The sequence below is a fragment of the Ixodes scapularis genome, unplaced genomic scaffold (genome assembly GCF_016920785.2).
Source record: "Ixodes scapularis isolate PalLabHiFi unplaced genomic scaffold, ASM1692078v2 PGA_scaffold1__304_contigs__length_218370807, whole genome shotgun sequence".
NCBI classification, from domain to species: domain Eukaryota; kingdom Metazoa; phylum Arthropoda; class Arachnida; order Ixodida; family Ixodidae; genus Ixodes; species Ixodes scapularis.
The window spans coordinates 85,376,391-85,390,951 of NW_024609846.1; positions in this window are offsets into that span (position 1 = coordinate 85,376,391).

Here is a 14,561-nt window from a genome sequence, read left to right on the forward strand (position 1 = left end):
GGTTTCTTCGGGTCTTTGCGTAGCCTCGGTGCCGGCCGACCCGACCCCGAGAAGGTTTCCGGTCCGCTCGGATCTTACCAGGACCGTGCGCAACTACGCCCTCTTCCCCTGGAAGACGACTTTGTGTACACACTTCCGTGGATACCCGAAGGAAGGAAAACAAAACGACAGCAGGAGGAAGTGCCAAAAAAAAAAAAAAGAAAGAAAGAACAAAAAATGATTCGAAGCTCTGGTTCCAGTTGGCTACCCTCTGCTGTTTGGGACGAGCGGATTAAAATGAGGAAAGAGAGCCTAAGACTAAAAGGCGCGAAGGTCACCACGCTTCTACAGTAAGCGTGTACTGTTCCCCGAAGTGAATTGTGTGTATGTTTAGACAACGGGAAGGGTAGTCAGCCCTAATGAACGTCTCCGCTCTAGATGAGGCATCTTGCCCGTGTAGTGCTACTGCTAGCCTGGGGTCTTTAACGAGCACCGAGCAGCAGAGATACACGACTCCACGCTGGTACAATGCTCACCTAAATCGAAATGAAGCCAGCATCCGTGCTCACCAACTAGCTGCGCTACTAACGATTCCAAGAGTGCTTTCCCCGGGAAACATAGAAACGGCTTGACAACCCTGGTTCCTTTTTGTCGGCTTTCCGAATCTTGGCACGGAATACACCTTTGCCGTGAATAAATGCTCCTTGTATCCATGGGCATTCCCGCGTGATTTCGAGTTTTCTTTTTCTCGTGTCATTTAGACGGTCGCATTGACGCGGCGAATTATTTTAGCCACAACTTGGAAACCCCAGGACGGCTTGTCCAGAGATCCCTGACTGTATACAGCACCATCAAGTGTATGCATGATAGCATCGATTCATCTTCGCAGGCCACATGAAAGATACGGTGAAAAATGCCCATCTAACAGGTAATAAATTGTGAATCATTACCAATAAAATGTGCATCGCAAAACCTTTTTTTTAGAGCTGTTTTTTTGTTGCTTATTGTATTTTTTTTTTAAATAATATGGCATTGTTTGCAGTCAACGAGATTGCTCCAACAGCTAAAAGGGATGCCCAAGAACCAATCACCGATGCAAGAAGCGCGAACATAAAAATTTCCGACGCTCTGCTTTTCTCAAAATGTTAGTGCCTAAACGGATCGCTCACTTCCCTTTGTCCAAAAAAATCGTCCAGCGTATAAAAAACCGCATCTTGTACGCTCAGAAGTTCCTGCAAGCACGCTGCTCCGCTATTGACTTGGAACACCGATCATAGGTCTGCCTTTTAGTAATAGCAGTATTGTGTAGCCCCAATGACCATACAGTTTTAGAAAAAAAAAAAAGTAAAAACGCGTTTTTTGCTGTTGTTCCTGTCGCCGAGATTGTAGTGTTACTGGATCAGAACATACCAATTGGTTTTATAGTTTGGACTGATTAAACGAAGACTGGTGATTGTCGACCCGAGTGCTTTGCGCGAAAATGATACACTGAGGAACTTCTAAGAGCGCAGGACGCGCAAACCTTCTCCCCTTAGGAGTTCATTTTATTACCACGAGGCACCGAGAAGGCAGCCACGATAAGGTCCAGGAGGTAGACTTACACGCTTGCACGGATTACAAGTTGGCAGATCAATGGCAATCAGTGATTTCCTAACGTGATTTCGTAATCGTCGCTCTCTCGTAGAAAAGACACCCGAGAAAAATCCAGTTCGTCTTCTGCCCCCGACGTACTTGGAAAAGCCAATCGCAACATCGGCATTGCCATTCGCCAAACTCTCTGCGTAGAATTGTAGCTATTTCCTAGAGAGCACCACATAAATATCGAAGAATGTATCTATCGGAGATGCTGTGGATGACGGAGTCACCCAATCGGTCGCAAAAAATACTGTCGCTTTACCCCCCCCCCCCCCCCCCCTTTTTTTTTTTTTTTTTTTCTGGCTGGCGTTAATATTTTGGGCGTGACACACTATCGCGGAGCGCATACTGGCGCATCTTGATAGCACACCCAGGGTCAAGGCCGCTGAACTCAACGTCCTCGGGTGAGATACGTCCACTGGGAGTCCAGGGCCATCTGCGTCGTTCACTGATAAAGCAAACAAGATCAAGTCCGGGGTCTGGCTAGTCGACTAATTAATTTCGAAACCATCGTTCGACCCAGAAAACTTTGCGTGCACCACTATATACGTCTTTATACCTGAAGCCGGAATATACGGCAGTACGGGCGAACCCATTTAGCGTCCAAGCAAAAATTGTTTTGCGGGTGTTTAGAGAGCTGAATGCTACACTTCCTGATGCCTGATATATGTGCTACAGATGACGACTTCAACCTTTCTTTTGTTGGGTATTTATTTTTCTTCCAATCTTACGACACTTACGCGCACGCATCTCAATCGCTTTCGCAAAAACTTGGCACAGTTCCACGAAAACGATTAGCGATTACTTAATTTTTTTTTGTGCGTTCGCGTGCAAAGTGACTACCCGGAAGTCTCAGTATACGGCAGCCATCGTTTTGCAAGGACACACTCCGTTTCACCCCAAGCTGACAGTGCGAAGCGACATTCTCGTTTAAACAGTCGTGCCTCTGTATTTTGCCACGTGATCGTGTCCCCGATCATACCCTCCATTACCACCTCTATACTCACAAAGCCCGGCAGTTCGACGACGGAGCCATAGGCTGCTCTATAGCAAATTTGGAGCACAAGGATCTGGTAGCACAGAGCATGAAAGATCCGCTTCTCGGGGAACCTGGACGTCAGCGCACAGCTTTTGCAGCGGTAGGACGCTGCGTTTCGGCGTCTCGCCGCAGCGGGGCGCCAGTCACGTGGCTCTCCTCTCATTCGTTGTCTGCCGCTCCACCTTTTCCATTTCGGCGGCCGCTTCTCGTGGCGATCTGCCAGGCTATGTATTCACACGCGGGGAGCAGGGTCAGGTGATGAAAGGGAGGCGAGTGATGGGTCTGGCGAGCGTGTAGCTCCAACCGCACTGTCAGCTTAGGAGTGAATGAAGTGTATACTCATACTATATTGCTCAAAAAAAAAAAAAAAGAAGAAATCTGGGGGTTATAATCGGCATTATATATGACGTGAGTAGCATTTTTGTTTGCAGTAAGTGCGGGTTTGTGATGTTTTTATTTGTCGTCGAGTATCTTAAGCCATTCCGGTAAGAGGCATTTCGTAGTGGAATGCTTGATTCAGAGATATCATTACTTATTGCGTTTACATGGCGTGTCCAATTTCTTTTTAATTACTGCCTGTCGCTGACGTATGTTGAACCGTCTCGTGCACCGGTGGTTACTCCTTCACATTTCTCCGCGCGCGTCAAATATTGCGCATTTCCTGGCGGGACCCAGAGGAGCCCGTGACGTCACAAATCATTGCTCTTCGTCTCCCTGCAGCGTCGCAACAAAAGCTCGTGCTGCGGAACCATGGATTCCGCAGCACGAGCTTTCGTTCTAGCTGCTTTCAGCTTCCGTGCACATAAACTCAGCCACCGAACACCCCTCAACGGCGTCAAGGCTAGCGTAGCTTCCACGGGGTTGCGACGCTGCAGGGAGACGAAGAGCAATGATTTGTGACGCCACGGGCTCCTCTGCGCCCCTCCCGAGGAGCCAGAGGAGCGCGTTCGAGTTCGTTCCCCGCCACTGCCCGTTTCGACCTACAGCGTGTACACTCACGCTTCGATCTCACTTTGGACTTTCCGCATAAATTGGGTTCTTGAAGTATTACGCTAGGATTTCCTACAGATGTGCCCGAAGGCGGTTGCAGCTTTCACTAAAAATGTTGAAAGAGTGACTCATCTGAGCAAATCACGAAAAATAAAAAACTTTTTTTTGTTCCTTCTTCGCGTATGTACACATTGCGACACTGTTAGCGTGAACACGACATCGCGCATTTTACTTCTAAATAGCATTAGCGAGCACGAAATTTTATCGCTTACATTATACAAATAAATGAGCTCTTTCCGTAGCAATTGGGCTAAATAAAGTGAAGGAAAGCTAAACCAATTGTATTTTTCTTTTCATTTCATCCATTTTTCTGTCGTATTAAACACCAGAATAGTCCAAAACAATTTTTGTATGATTTTGAGAAAAAAAAAAAGAAGGTTTAGAGCCTTTTTTTTTTTATAAACAAGGCCAATTTCTATGTTCTTTCTTTTGACTCCGGATGTTTTATGTATTCCTACTCTCAATTAATGAATACACCACCTTCGGGCACCTCTGTAGTGAATCCCACCACGATACGTTAGAAAACACATTTTTACGGACCGTCCAAACTAGGATCGAAACGTACACGCGGTAGATGAGCATCGTACCTCCATGCGTTCGTGCGTCAAAAAGAGTTTTCGCAGATCGATTCCGCCGCCCCACCTCCGCCATCCGCTTCTAGATGTAGAACTCTGCAGGAAAAATTAGCGTAGCAGGAGGGAAAACAGGGTCCACGAAAAGTCTTTAGACCCCCGGCACGGCCGTGCCAGTGTCCCACGGTCGTGCTGCAATGACTAGACTGCTCACCTACACGCGAGGCGCCAGACGCAACTCGGGGCAGATTATCTTTCTGAGGTGTCTAAACTTAACTCATAGAACAAAGTACTTATCAGAGACTTCACATAGATAGGACTTAAGAAAATTGCGTTGCTAGCAGGAAGCTTTCCAGCGCAGCGCAGGAAAGCGCTCCTCGTGCGCTGCTTTTCGACGGTGGTTTTCTGCGGAAAAAGCTCGAGATTTCCTTGCGGGGCTTGGAGGAATGACCTTTCCCCCGTTATAACGGACATGAAATCGTCTTGTCCGCGGCAACAAACTTGTCCTTGTCCAAACGCATGAAAAAAAGTGAATTAGTAAATTGTTGGTGAAAATAATCCCTGGAGAAGGGGAACAAAGGGACAAAGGACAGACACAAATCTCCAAACACAGCTAGGTGACTGGTGAGCGACCGAAAAAATCCGCCTGGTCCGGGTATCGAACCCGGGACCTCTCCATTACAAATGGAGCGCTCTACCAACTGAGCTAACCAGGGGTTAGATGTCAGTAGAGCAAACGGGTTTTATCAGTTGCCACCAGTCTAGCACCAACAAGGGTGAAGCTTGCAATTTAATGTTATAATTATAATGCAATTAAATGCAAAGGGGCAAGTGAGCTGGACAAGAATGGTGAAAATAATCCCTGGAGAAGGGGAACAAAGGGACAAAGGACAGACACAAATTTCCAAACATAGCTAGGTGACTGGTGAGCGACCGAAAAAATCCGCCTGGTCCGGGTATCGAACCCGGGACCTCTCCATTACAAGTGGAGCGCTCTACCAACTGAGCTAACCAGGGGTTAGATGTCAGTAGAGCAAACGGGTTTTATCAGTTGCCACCAGTCTAGCAACAACAAGGGTGAAGCTTGCAATTTAATGTTATAATTATAATGCAATTAAATGCAAAGGGGCAAGTGAGCTGGACAAGAATGGTGAAAATAATCCCTGGAGAAGGGGAACAAAGGGACAAAGGACAGACACAAATTTCCAAACACAGCTAGGTGACTGGTGAGCGACCGAAAAAATGCGCCTGGTCCGGGTATCGAACCCGGGACCTCTCCATTACAAGTGGAGCGCTCTACCAACTGAGCTAACCAGGGGTTAGATGTCAGTAGAGCAAACGGGTTTTATCAGTTGCCACCAGTCTAGCACCAACAAGGGTGAAGCTTGCAATTTAATGTTATAATTATAATGCAATTAAATGCAAAGGGGCAAGTGAGCTGGACAAGAATGGTGAAAATAATCCCTGGAGAAGGGGAACAAAGGGACAAAGGACAGACACAAATTTCCAAACACAGCTAGGTGACTGGTCCGGGTATCGAACCCTGGTCCGGGTTCGATACCCGGACCAGGCGGATTTTTTCGGTCGCTCACCAGTCACCTAGCTGTGTTTGGAGATTTGTGTCTGCCCTTTGTCCCTTTGTTCCCCTTCTCCAGGGATTATTTTCACCATTCTTGTCCAGCTCGCTTGCCCCTTTGCATTTAATTGCATTATAATTAAAAATAGAAAATTGTTTTTTTTAGTGAGTATAATCAGTGTTTTCTTTTTCCTTTCTGTCGTCCGCCGAAACGTGAAATTTGTTCTCGATTTTTTTTTTTTTTTATTAAAGGGGGAGGGGGGAGGGGAAGCCGCCGGCTCAATTTTTAGGAATATTTTTCAAAATCTTCGCAGAATCATTCGGTATATTTTCATAAGTAGCTTTTAGTCAACTACTGTTGAACTTAATTGTAATTTAGTCATACACATGAATTTTTTAAACTGGCATTATTTACCCTGTGAATAAACGAGAAGGAAACGACTATAATGGGTCTGTAGACGCTTTGCATCAGTTGTTAATGGGCGCCGCCATAACCGGCCTTCAGTTTTTGTTTCCTCTTTTTCTGTTTACTTCACTTCATCATTACCGCAGCAGGACAGGTTATTGCCATTTTCGATACTACTACGTGTCCTTCTCCTCAGCCATAGGTTTTCGTGGTAGTTCTTCAACGCCCTCTTTGGTGGCTCAGTATCTTGGTAAGACAAGAAAAGGTCAGCAATGGCGGCTGTAATCTAGCGCGTGTGTACTGTGTCTATACATTTTCCCTCTGCATTCATGGGTGCTCTATAATGACGGCATTATAAATCCGTTTGGTGAAATCTGAAATTGGCGTTGACCTAAGAGACTTGAATTCTGAGGTCAATCCATATCAGCTGCTGTACTTATTAAAGAAAAAAAAAAGCGAATCATAGCAACACTGAATTATAGAGTGGATTCAAGGATAACCATTCACAGTGCACGTGTATTAATTTTTTTCCCTGCTGCGGTGTATATCAATAATGGTATTACTTGTGCGGGTTCGCATTAGATGTTTGACATCATTGACCTGGGAACATGACGATTCCATGTGTTTTTAGCGCCACCATACTAAATGAGCTGCCAATATTTGTACGCGTAATAGACAACAGATTGGAAGCTTCCGGCTTGTGTCACCTTCTTTCTTTTTATGAATGCTTACTTATTATATTCATACTTGGGCTCTGAAATGATATCACGTATATGATCAGTATCCTTACAAAACCCAACCGCTTACATATCTTGCATTTCTTCGCTACCAGCCTCCTTCACGAAAAATGACACACCGGTCTCTCCTCCTCGCTGACCATATATGATATCTTTTCTGCATGTTCATTCGAGGAGTCAGTCAGGACTAAATATCCAATAAGTCCAAATATCCAACGTACCTGAATGTCCACTATTGGATCGTCTGTTTGGTTGGATATTCAGGTTCGTCGGACATTTAGACATACAATCTTCCTGGACTTTCTACTCGTGCCCGGGCCAAAAAACGTGTGTATCGGGCGCTTGCGAATTCTCGTAAGATTCGCTGGGACGTCTGCGCATTTTGAGTAAAAGTGAAAAATGAAAACCGTTTACAATTCTCCGTAACGCCGGTTAGAGCGCAGCTCTTGAGGTGGAGGATGGAAGCGTACTGAGGGATAGGTGAGTCCTTGAGGTCACGTGACCTCAGAGGGAGGGGCGTGTGACGTCAGGGGGGTCACGTGACCTCGCGGGTCGCGTGACCTCAGGGGGTTACGTGATCTCAGTGGGGTGGGAGTCACCTCGGGGGTCGCGTGACCTCAGGAGGCTCACGTGACCTCAGGGGGTCACGTGACCTTAGGGGGTCACGTGACCTCGGAGGGTTACATGACCTGGGGGTCACGTGACCTCGCGGTTACGCCGACGCTGCTTCAGCCGGAAACAAGCCTGTAAGAGCTGCGCACTAAAAAACGCTCTCCGTTCTACGTTGTCTCATAACACATTTGGCGCTGAACAAAGATGCATCTAAAGTTTTTTTTATGCATTCCAAACATTCACTGTTGGAATACTGTTGGCTGAACTCTGTACACTCCTAAACTGACACTGCGGTGGGAGCTACGCACTGTCCGGACCAAACACCTTTCATCACCTGACCGTGCTCTCTGCACGTGGGTATGTGCGGGAGCTTGATCACGTGGCGAAAGATAGACGCGTGAGTGGGTCCAACGAGCACCCAGTTTCTTGCGAAGGTTCTCGTTCCAAAGAATGCATGGCCGTTGTCACTTCAATTCATGATGGACGGCCACGCAGCGGTGACTCGACGCAAAATTACATGGCATACTACTCTTATTGGTTCAACGGGAAAAGTTATTTCGTGATATAGAGCGACTGGTTGGCTAATTGGTGTGAAAACCACATGATATCCATGGAGGACGGGTTTCTTGTATAAGAAACGAGAACGAATTGAGTTTTCTTTGGATAGCTCAAATAAAATACGCAAATAAAATACGCAAATAAAGTGGCGCTGCCATTTTATTTGCATATTAGGGAAGGCCGCTGGAGGAACCTGCAGGTGTGCACATGAAACGAGTGCTTTGAGATCTGCTAGACTTTAAAAACCGACCTAAACATGTCTTGGTGCTGTCAAGCCATGGCTCCTGACAGATCTCACCGTTGAATGATGTAGATTAGGAAGTCGGTGCATCAAAATGGTTTCAGGCGTCCCCCCGGTGAGAATGTCTTAGAGTGTATAGGCACGTGCAAAGCGGCACGTGGCGCCATCAATCGCGTCATTCACTTGTAAAGTCATATACCGTAACAAAACTTTATTTACCGCATAGCCCCGAATAGACCGTCCTGCCGTATAGGAGCATTCTGTGGCCGTTTCTGGGAGCACCTTAAGTTACTCAACCCTGACCTGGAGTAGATATACTTCGTCTCATCCTAGGATGGACTAAAGGCCAAAGACACGGGCCGCCAGGCCCAATCACGTTGCACGCTAAACTACGACACGCTTAGCATTGATTAGGGGTGGACGAATGGCGCTCCGAATCCAAAAACTCTGCGTCATTTTTATAGCTTCGACACCGCAAAGAGCCAGTACGTCGTGGCTTTCTCTGTAATGTAAAATTGTTGAGTCACTCATTGCTCGATCCCAACCACTGTCCGCCCATTCGCATCAGTGATCCGAGACATGGGCACCGATACGTGCATCGAAGCGAAATACCACGCAGTGTCTAAGTGGCTCGTGATTGGATCTGGCGGTTCGTAGCTTCTGCCTTTAGTCCATCGTAGGGTGAGACGAAGTATAGTTCCTTAACATGCAGTATGTGCTATGCCAGAATCTGCAAAAAACGAAGTGTCACGTAAGACCAGCAGATCGTGCAGATCCTGCAGATTGAGGGTCAACGTTTCTTTTCTCCGCGGAGAGAACGCTTGGGAGTCCCTCTTTCCCTCGTTCCGACCTCGCTCTCTTGTCGTGGAGACTGCAAACAGAAAGCCGCTTTGTGCTTGCTCCGCCAGCCGCGCTTGACCTCTTCGCACTAAAGAAATACCTGTGAGCCTATTTTTCTGCAGAACGCTCTAGCGTTTATTTTTTCGCCCAGTGGGTACTACATTGTTGAACGCTCTAGTGAATGGACATTACGTTGTTGAGCCAGGACCGCTGGATTCTGGTTTCCGCTAAGAACCACCGAAGCGGGTGACCAAGCGGCCGTGGTTGAGCCAATCTCTGCGCTTTCCAGGCTGGCCAAATGACGTGGCCGACAAAACATTTCGATTTGAGAAAGCGGGGGCGGTTCGGTCGAACAACAGCGCTCCCTGCAGTCGCCGGAAACTGTGAACACACTTTGTCCCCGTGGCCAGCGCTAGGGAACAGACCGCCTGTTACGCCAGCAGCGGCCTTCCCCGTCGACCAGACGATTGACCCCGCGGCATGCACCGGGCCACGCGAAGGCGCGCCGCCCTCGGCGCTCTCGCCCCGTTTCTAGTGGCGAGGACCGCCTCCGAGTGCGGCGCATTCATGGTTTATTCGTGACGCCATCGCACCTTGCTCGTGGTCATTCCTGTTTGTCTTTGCCGACAAAAAACAAATTCGGTGGTGCGAACCTTACGCTGGCAGAAGGTCCACGCGTAGATCCGCGCTCCGCGGAAAGGCCTCCACAATGGCTGTTGATATGACGTCACGTCAGTGCAAGTCATGTTTCTATAGGCTGGCGCCGGCAATTCCGAGGGCGGCTCAGTTGAGCTGGGTACGACGCACGGCACACTTCACGGAGTCCCACTGAGCAACTCTGTCAGTCAAGCAGTCACGCTTATTTGAGGCATATTATAGAATTCATAAATGCCCAGTTAGACCTTGACGGATTCACGGATGCAACAAGAAAGATGCTGGTCGAGTTCGATGCCCTGGATCTAGTGTTACGCTAAAGCCCAAGTCAAATGCGATGGGAAGTTAACGCGGGAAAGGAACAATTCTCACTCAACAATCGACTACTGCCAAACGTCCCACAAAAGTGTACCGCAGATTAGAAGGTATGGACATAGATGAGGAAGGTTAAAATATTATAGGAAGTGGACACAAGAGAATTAAGATTAGATTCGGAACATCAGAACCAGAACAAAAGCTCAGGAACGGGAAAGTAGACCGAACTTAAATGAAACTCAGCTACAGGAAGTATCCAAAAGGATTGAGAACATATTATCTCTAGCAACCAGATAAAGAATGGACGTAGTAAGCATTTGTAGGAGGGAATCAGAGAGATGTCGAAGGAAACAAAGATGAAAGCGAAAAGAAAGTACAAACCACAAAGTTGGTGGGATAAAGAGGTCAAGGAAGCCATAGCACGACGCCAAGGCCATCTCGGGAGTTAAGGTGTGTAAAGAAAAGGGGGGCCATTCCAGCAGAAGTAGAATCAAAATGGGAGAACTTCTAAGAGCGGAAAAGGGAGGCATCAGCTTTAATACATGTAGTAAGTGCAGGAGTACAGTGGATGGTGAAGATAAATTAAAAAAAAAAAAAAAAAGGAATGCGGCAAGAACGTTTTGAGAGCACATTGAAGCGCCGGGGAGAAAGACAGGGGTGCCAGCGCTTACTGACCACACAGGAGGGGAGAAAGTTAGAGATGGAAGATGTACGAGAATATATTAGGCTACAATCGAAAAGGCTTCCTCACAGCTTTCTCATGTAACGTTAAAATTCACGCGTGACGCCACGTGACGTCATGTGGGACGTTATTATAGGAAACGACCCGCTAAATATAGCGGAAAAATTTCTCGCCAAATTTAGCAAAACCTTTTCCCGACAACTTTAGCGGGAAGATTGTACCCTCGTGACGTCATTATAAAAAACGTTCCATAATGCAACGCGCGGTTACGCCGACGCCGACGCCGCTCAACCCGGAAACGGGCGCCTACAAATTTAGCGGAAAAATTTCCCCGCTAAATTTAGCGGGGAAAGTTTCGCTAAATTTAGCTAAAAATTCAACGAAAGTTTTCACGCTAAATGGGAGGGGAGGAGGATGGGAGGGTATGGAGCGGGAAGAGAGGGATACCCTCCCTCCTTACCCTCCCCCTCCTCCTCCTCCTCCTTCACAGCTGCGCTCCATTTCGACATTACAGAGAATTGTAAGCGTCTAATTTTTTGTATCGGGAAATTTCTATATTGTTGTTATGGCCGTTCTATGGCAAACCAGCGGTCCATAAATGATCCATGAACTGTATACAGGAATCCATAAGATGGACATACGGGCGATAGAATGACAGAAGTATGGACATAGGATATCTATACCTATTTTTGTAAGTGATAATATTAAAACAGTTAGAGCACTATGGTATCCGAGGAACTGGACTTCAGCATAAATAAATATATTTTGTAGTGGTCTACAAAATATTGCCATAATGGGGAAGCTAATCAGACCCGTTTATTCTATCTTACTTCTCCTCGCCAGTTCTAATCGTCGTCATCTTGTTTCATTGCCAGGCTCACTTCACTTCCCCGGACTTCAGAAGTTATCCCTCCTGGGATAATACTGGAAAACATTTCCAACTGAGTCAGTCTCCGTCGTCTCGTTAGGGCCCAAGTACCAAATCGTCTTCATAATGCCCTGCTGTGCAGCCGTTTTCACAACGCGGTAAGGCCCCCAAAAAAAACTGGCACTTGACCCCGGGATTCCCTTTTTGACGAGAACGAGATCATCATATTTAGGTTTGGTATCGCGGCGTTATGTCTTTTATCAAAGTTTTGTTTCATGTTGCCCGGTACTTTTGTTTTGCGGCGTCTGTTTTGGCTATTTCTGTGAGTCGCAATTTCTCTGTTAACCCCAGCTTATGAACGGCCGATAGAAAGGGAACTTTTCCAGTAGCTGCAAAGATCGGGCTACATCTCAGGCCACTCTTTTACGCTCTGTTGTGGTGAGATACACCTGCTTCGAGACAGCACTTCCAGCCCCATGGAAAATCTGGGTACATCTTCATGTATTCCTTAATGTCCCGAACTGCTCGTTTAGCGAGACCGTTGGCTGCAGGATGATAAGGTGCAGAAAACTTCAGTGAAATACCTCGCTGTCTTGCCCATTGTTCGAGCTTCTTGCTTATGAAGGATGGTCCATTGTCGGATTGGATTACCTTGACGTTCTTGAACATTTCTCGGTTGAGCAAAGCTATGACGCTGTTCGCATCTTCTCTTCTAGCTTTTTGGCTACCATCCCCCCCCCCCCCCCCCCCTTGTGCATTCATCAATACAGATAAGAAACGCTTGCGTCTGTTTTACTCCTTCACTCTTCTTTTTCAACTCTGCGAAGTCCAAATGGACAACCCCAAATGGTTCCTTTGAGCACTCCGGAGTTGTCATTACGTCTGTAGCTTGCTTGAACTTTGCCTTGTGAAGTCGACATTCGTGATAAGACTGAATGTATTTGCTTGTGTCCTGCTTTATGTTTGACCCGAGGAACCTCTTCGTGAGCTTTTTGTAGGTCCGCCAAAAGCCATCGTGTCCACCGGATTCTGGGCTGTCATGATACTCTTAGAAAACTAGAAATTATTGAAGGAGGTACTTGGAACTTGCCCTCTTCAAAGAATAGATGTTCAGTTTCCCCCCACAGCTTTGCTCTGTTTACAGTTCCCTGACTTCCGTCACTTAGAGAAACGAGAAGGCGTGAAAGAGCATCGGCGTCCGTCAACAATTAACCACGCAGTGTATAATGTCAAGCTGGAACTGCTGGAGCTCAATGACTTACCTCGCAAGCCGGCCTTTTGACTGTGTCATATTAAGAAGGTGAGCCAGGGCTTGGTGGTCTGTGAACAACAGGTACAACCGAAAATAATGGACAGCCTTCAGAGCTGTCATTTCCTCTTTTTCTGTGGTCGTATAATTCAACTCTGATTTTTTGAACGTATAGCTGTGGTAGCCCACAACACTAACCTGCTTGTGAGCGGGCTGCTTTGCGTCTCGTTGGTAAAGCACGGCTCCTGTCCCATAATGAGAGGCGTCCGTGTTTAGTTCTAATTGGAGAGTAAAATCTGGCAAAGATAGGATAGGGTCCAAGGAGATAGCTAGAACCCTATCTCGGTACGCTCTCACACCCTTCAGTCCAATCAAAAATCACATCCTTCTGTGTGAGCCTAGTGAGGCGTTTTGTCTTCAGAGCGTAGTCTTTAATAAATGCTCTGAAGTGTCCTGCCAGACCGAGGAACACTCGGAAAGAGTGTACGTCATCCGGCTCATCCGGCTTAACCAGTTGGGAAATCCATGCCACACACTGTGTTTTGTGCTTTTTGTAGAGCCGTTAAACACTATGGCGAGGAAAACTACCTGGGTCTGGAAGAACTCACTCTTCTTGAAATTAACCTTCAGTTTTGCAGAGCTAAGTGCTGACAACTCTTGTGATAAGTGGTGCCGGTGCAAGACATCAACCTAAAGGTTGATGTCTTGCAAACGGGTTTAAGATTTCGAGCTTGTACTTGTCCTTAGATTTCATGTGGAAGTCCATGAAGTATCAATAATATTATTGCCGACTCTGGCAGGTGGGGTCCGTCAAGTTGAAGGAACTTTCTCTTCTAAAATATATATATATATACATATATATATATATTCTAGGATCAGACCTGTCTTGTGCTTGGAGATATCTTGATCCCATCTGTCTACGGGATTCCTCTTAAAACTGGTAAAAACTTGCCTTCCAATCATTCCAGCTTGCTTCCGGGTAGTCCACTAGGCGAAGTTCAAACTACTTCTTTGCGACGCCCATCAAAAAAAAAAAAAAAAAAAGCGCATGTTTTTGATGCGGTCCTGCTCCGAGTTACAGAACTTCATCTCTGAAGCTTATTCATAGAAGTCAATTCATCCTTCCGGACTCGATGAATATCCGTCAAACATGTCCGGCTTCACTGTCTCAAATCTATGTTACTCCTTTTCTTTCATGCATGGAGGGTGCGATGGCATGCATCAGCTCATTTCGCTGATTTATCTGCTGTTGCTGTAGCTGAAGGGCTTGTAACATCATTGCCGTGCTCGAGGTAGATACCGAAGACTCTTCCGATAATCTCCTACATGCCTGTAGTACCATTTCTTCGAAAACTGACAGTTGAAGGTTTACCTTGACGGATCTCGAGCTGAGAAGTTCCGTGGTTGACTTTTTTCCCCTCTGTGTGACCAGCTCAACCAACTGTGATGTACTGATATGTCGAGGAAGATCTGTTGTGACATCATTTTGAACATTATAACTTTAAAATACAATTTCTTTAGTACAACTTTGATCCATGTTGAAGGTTA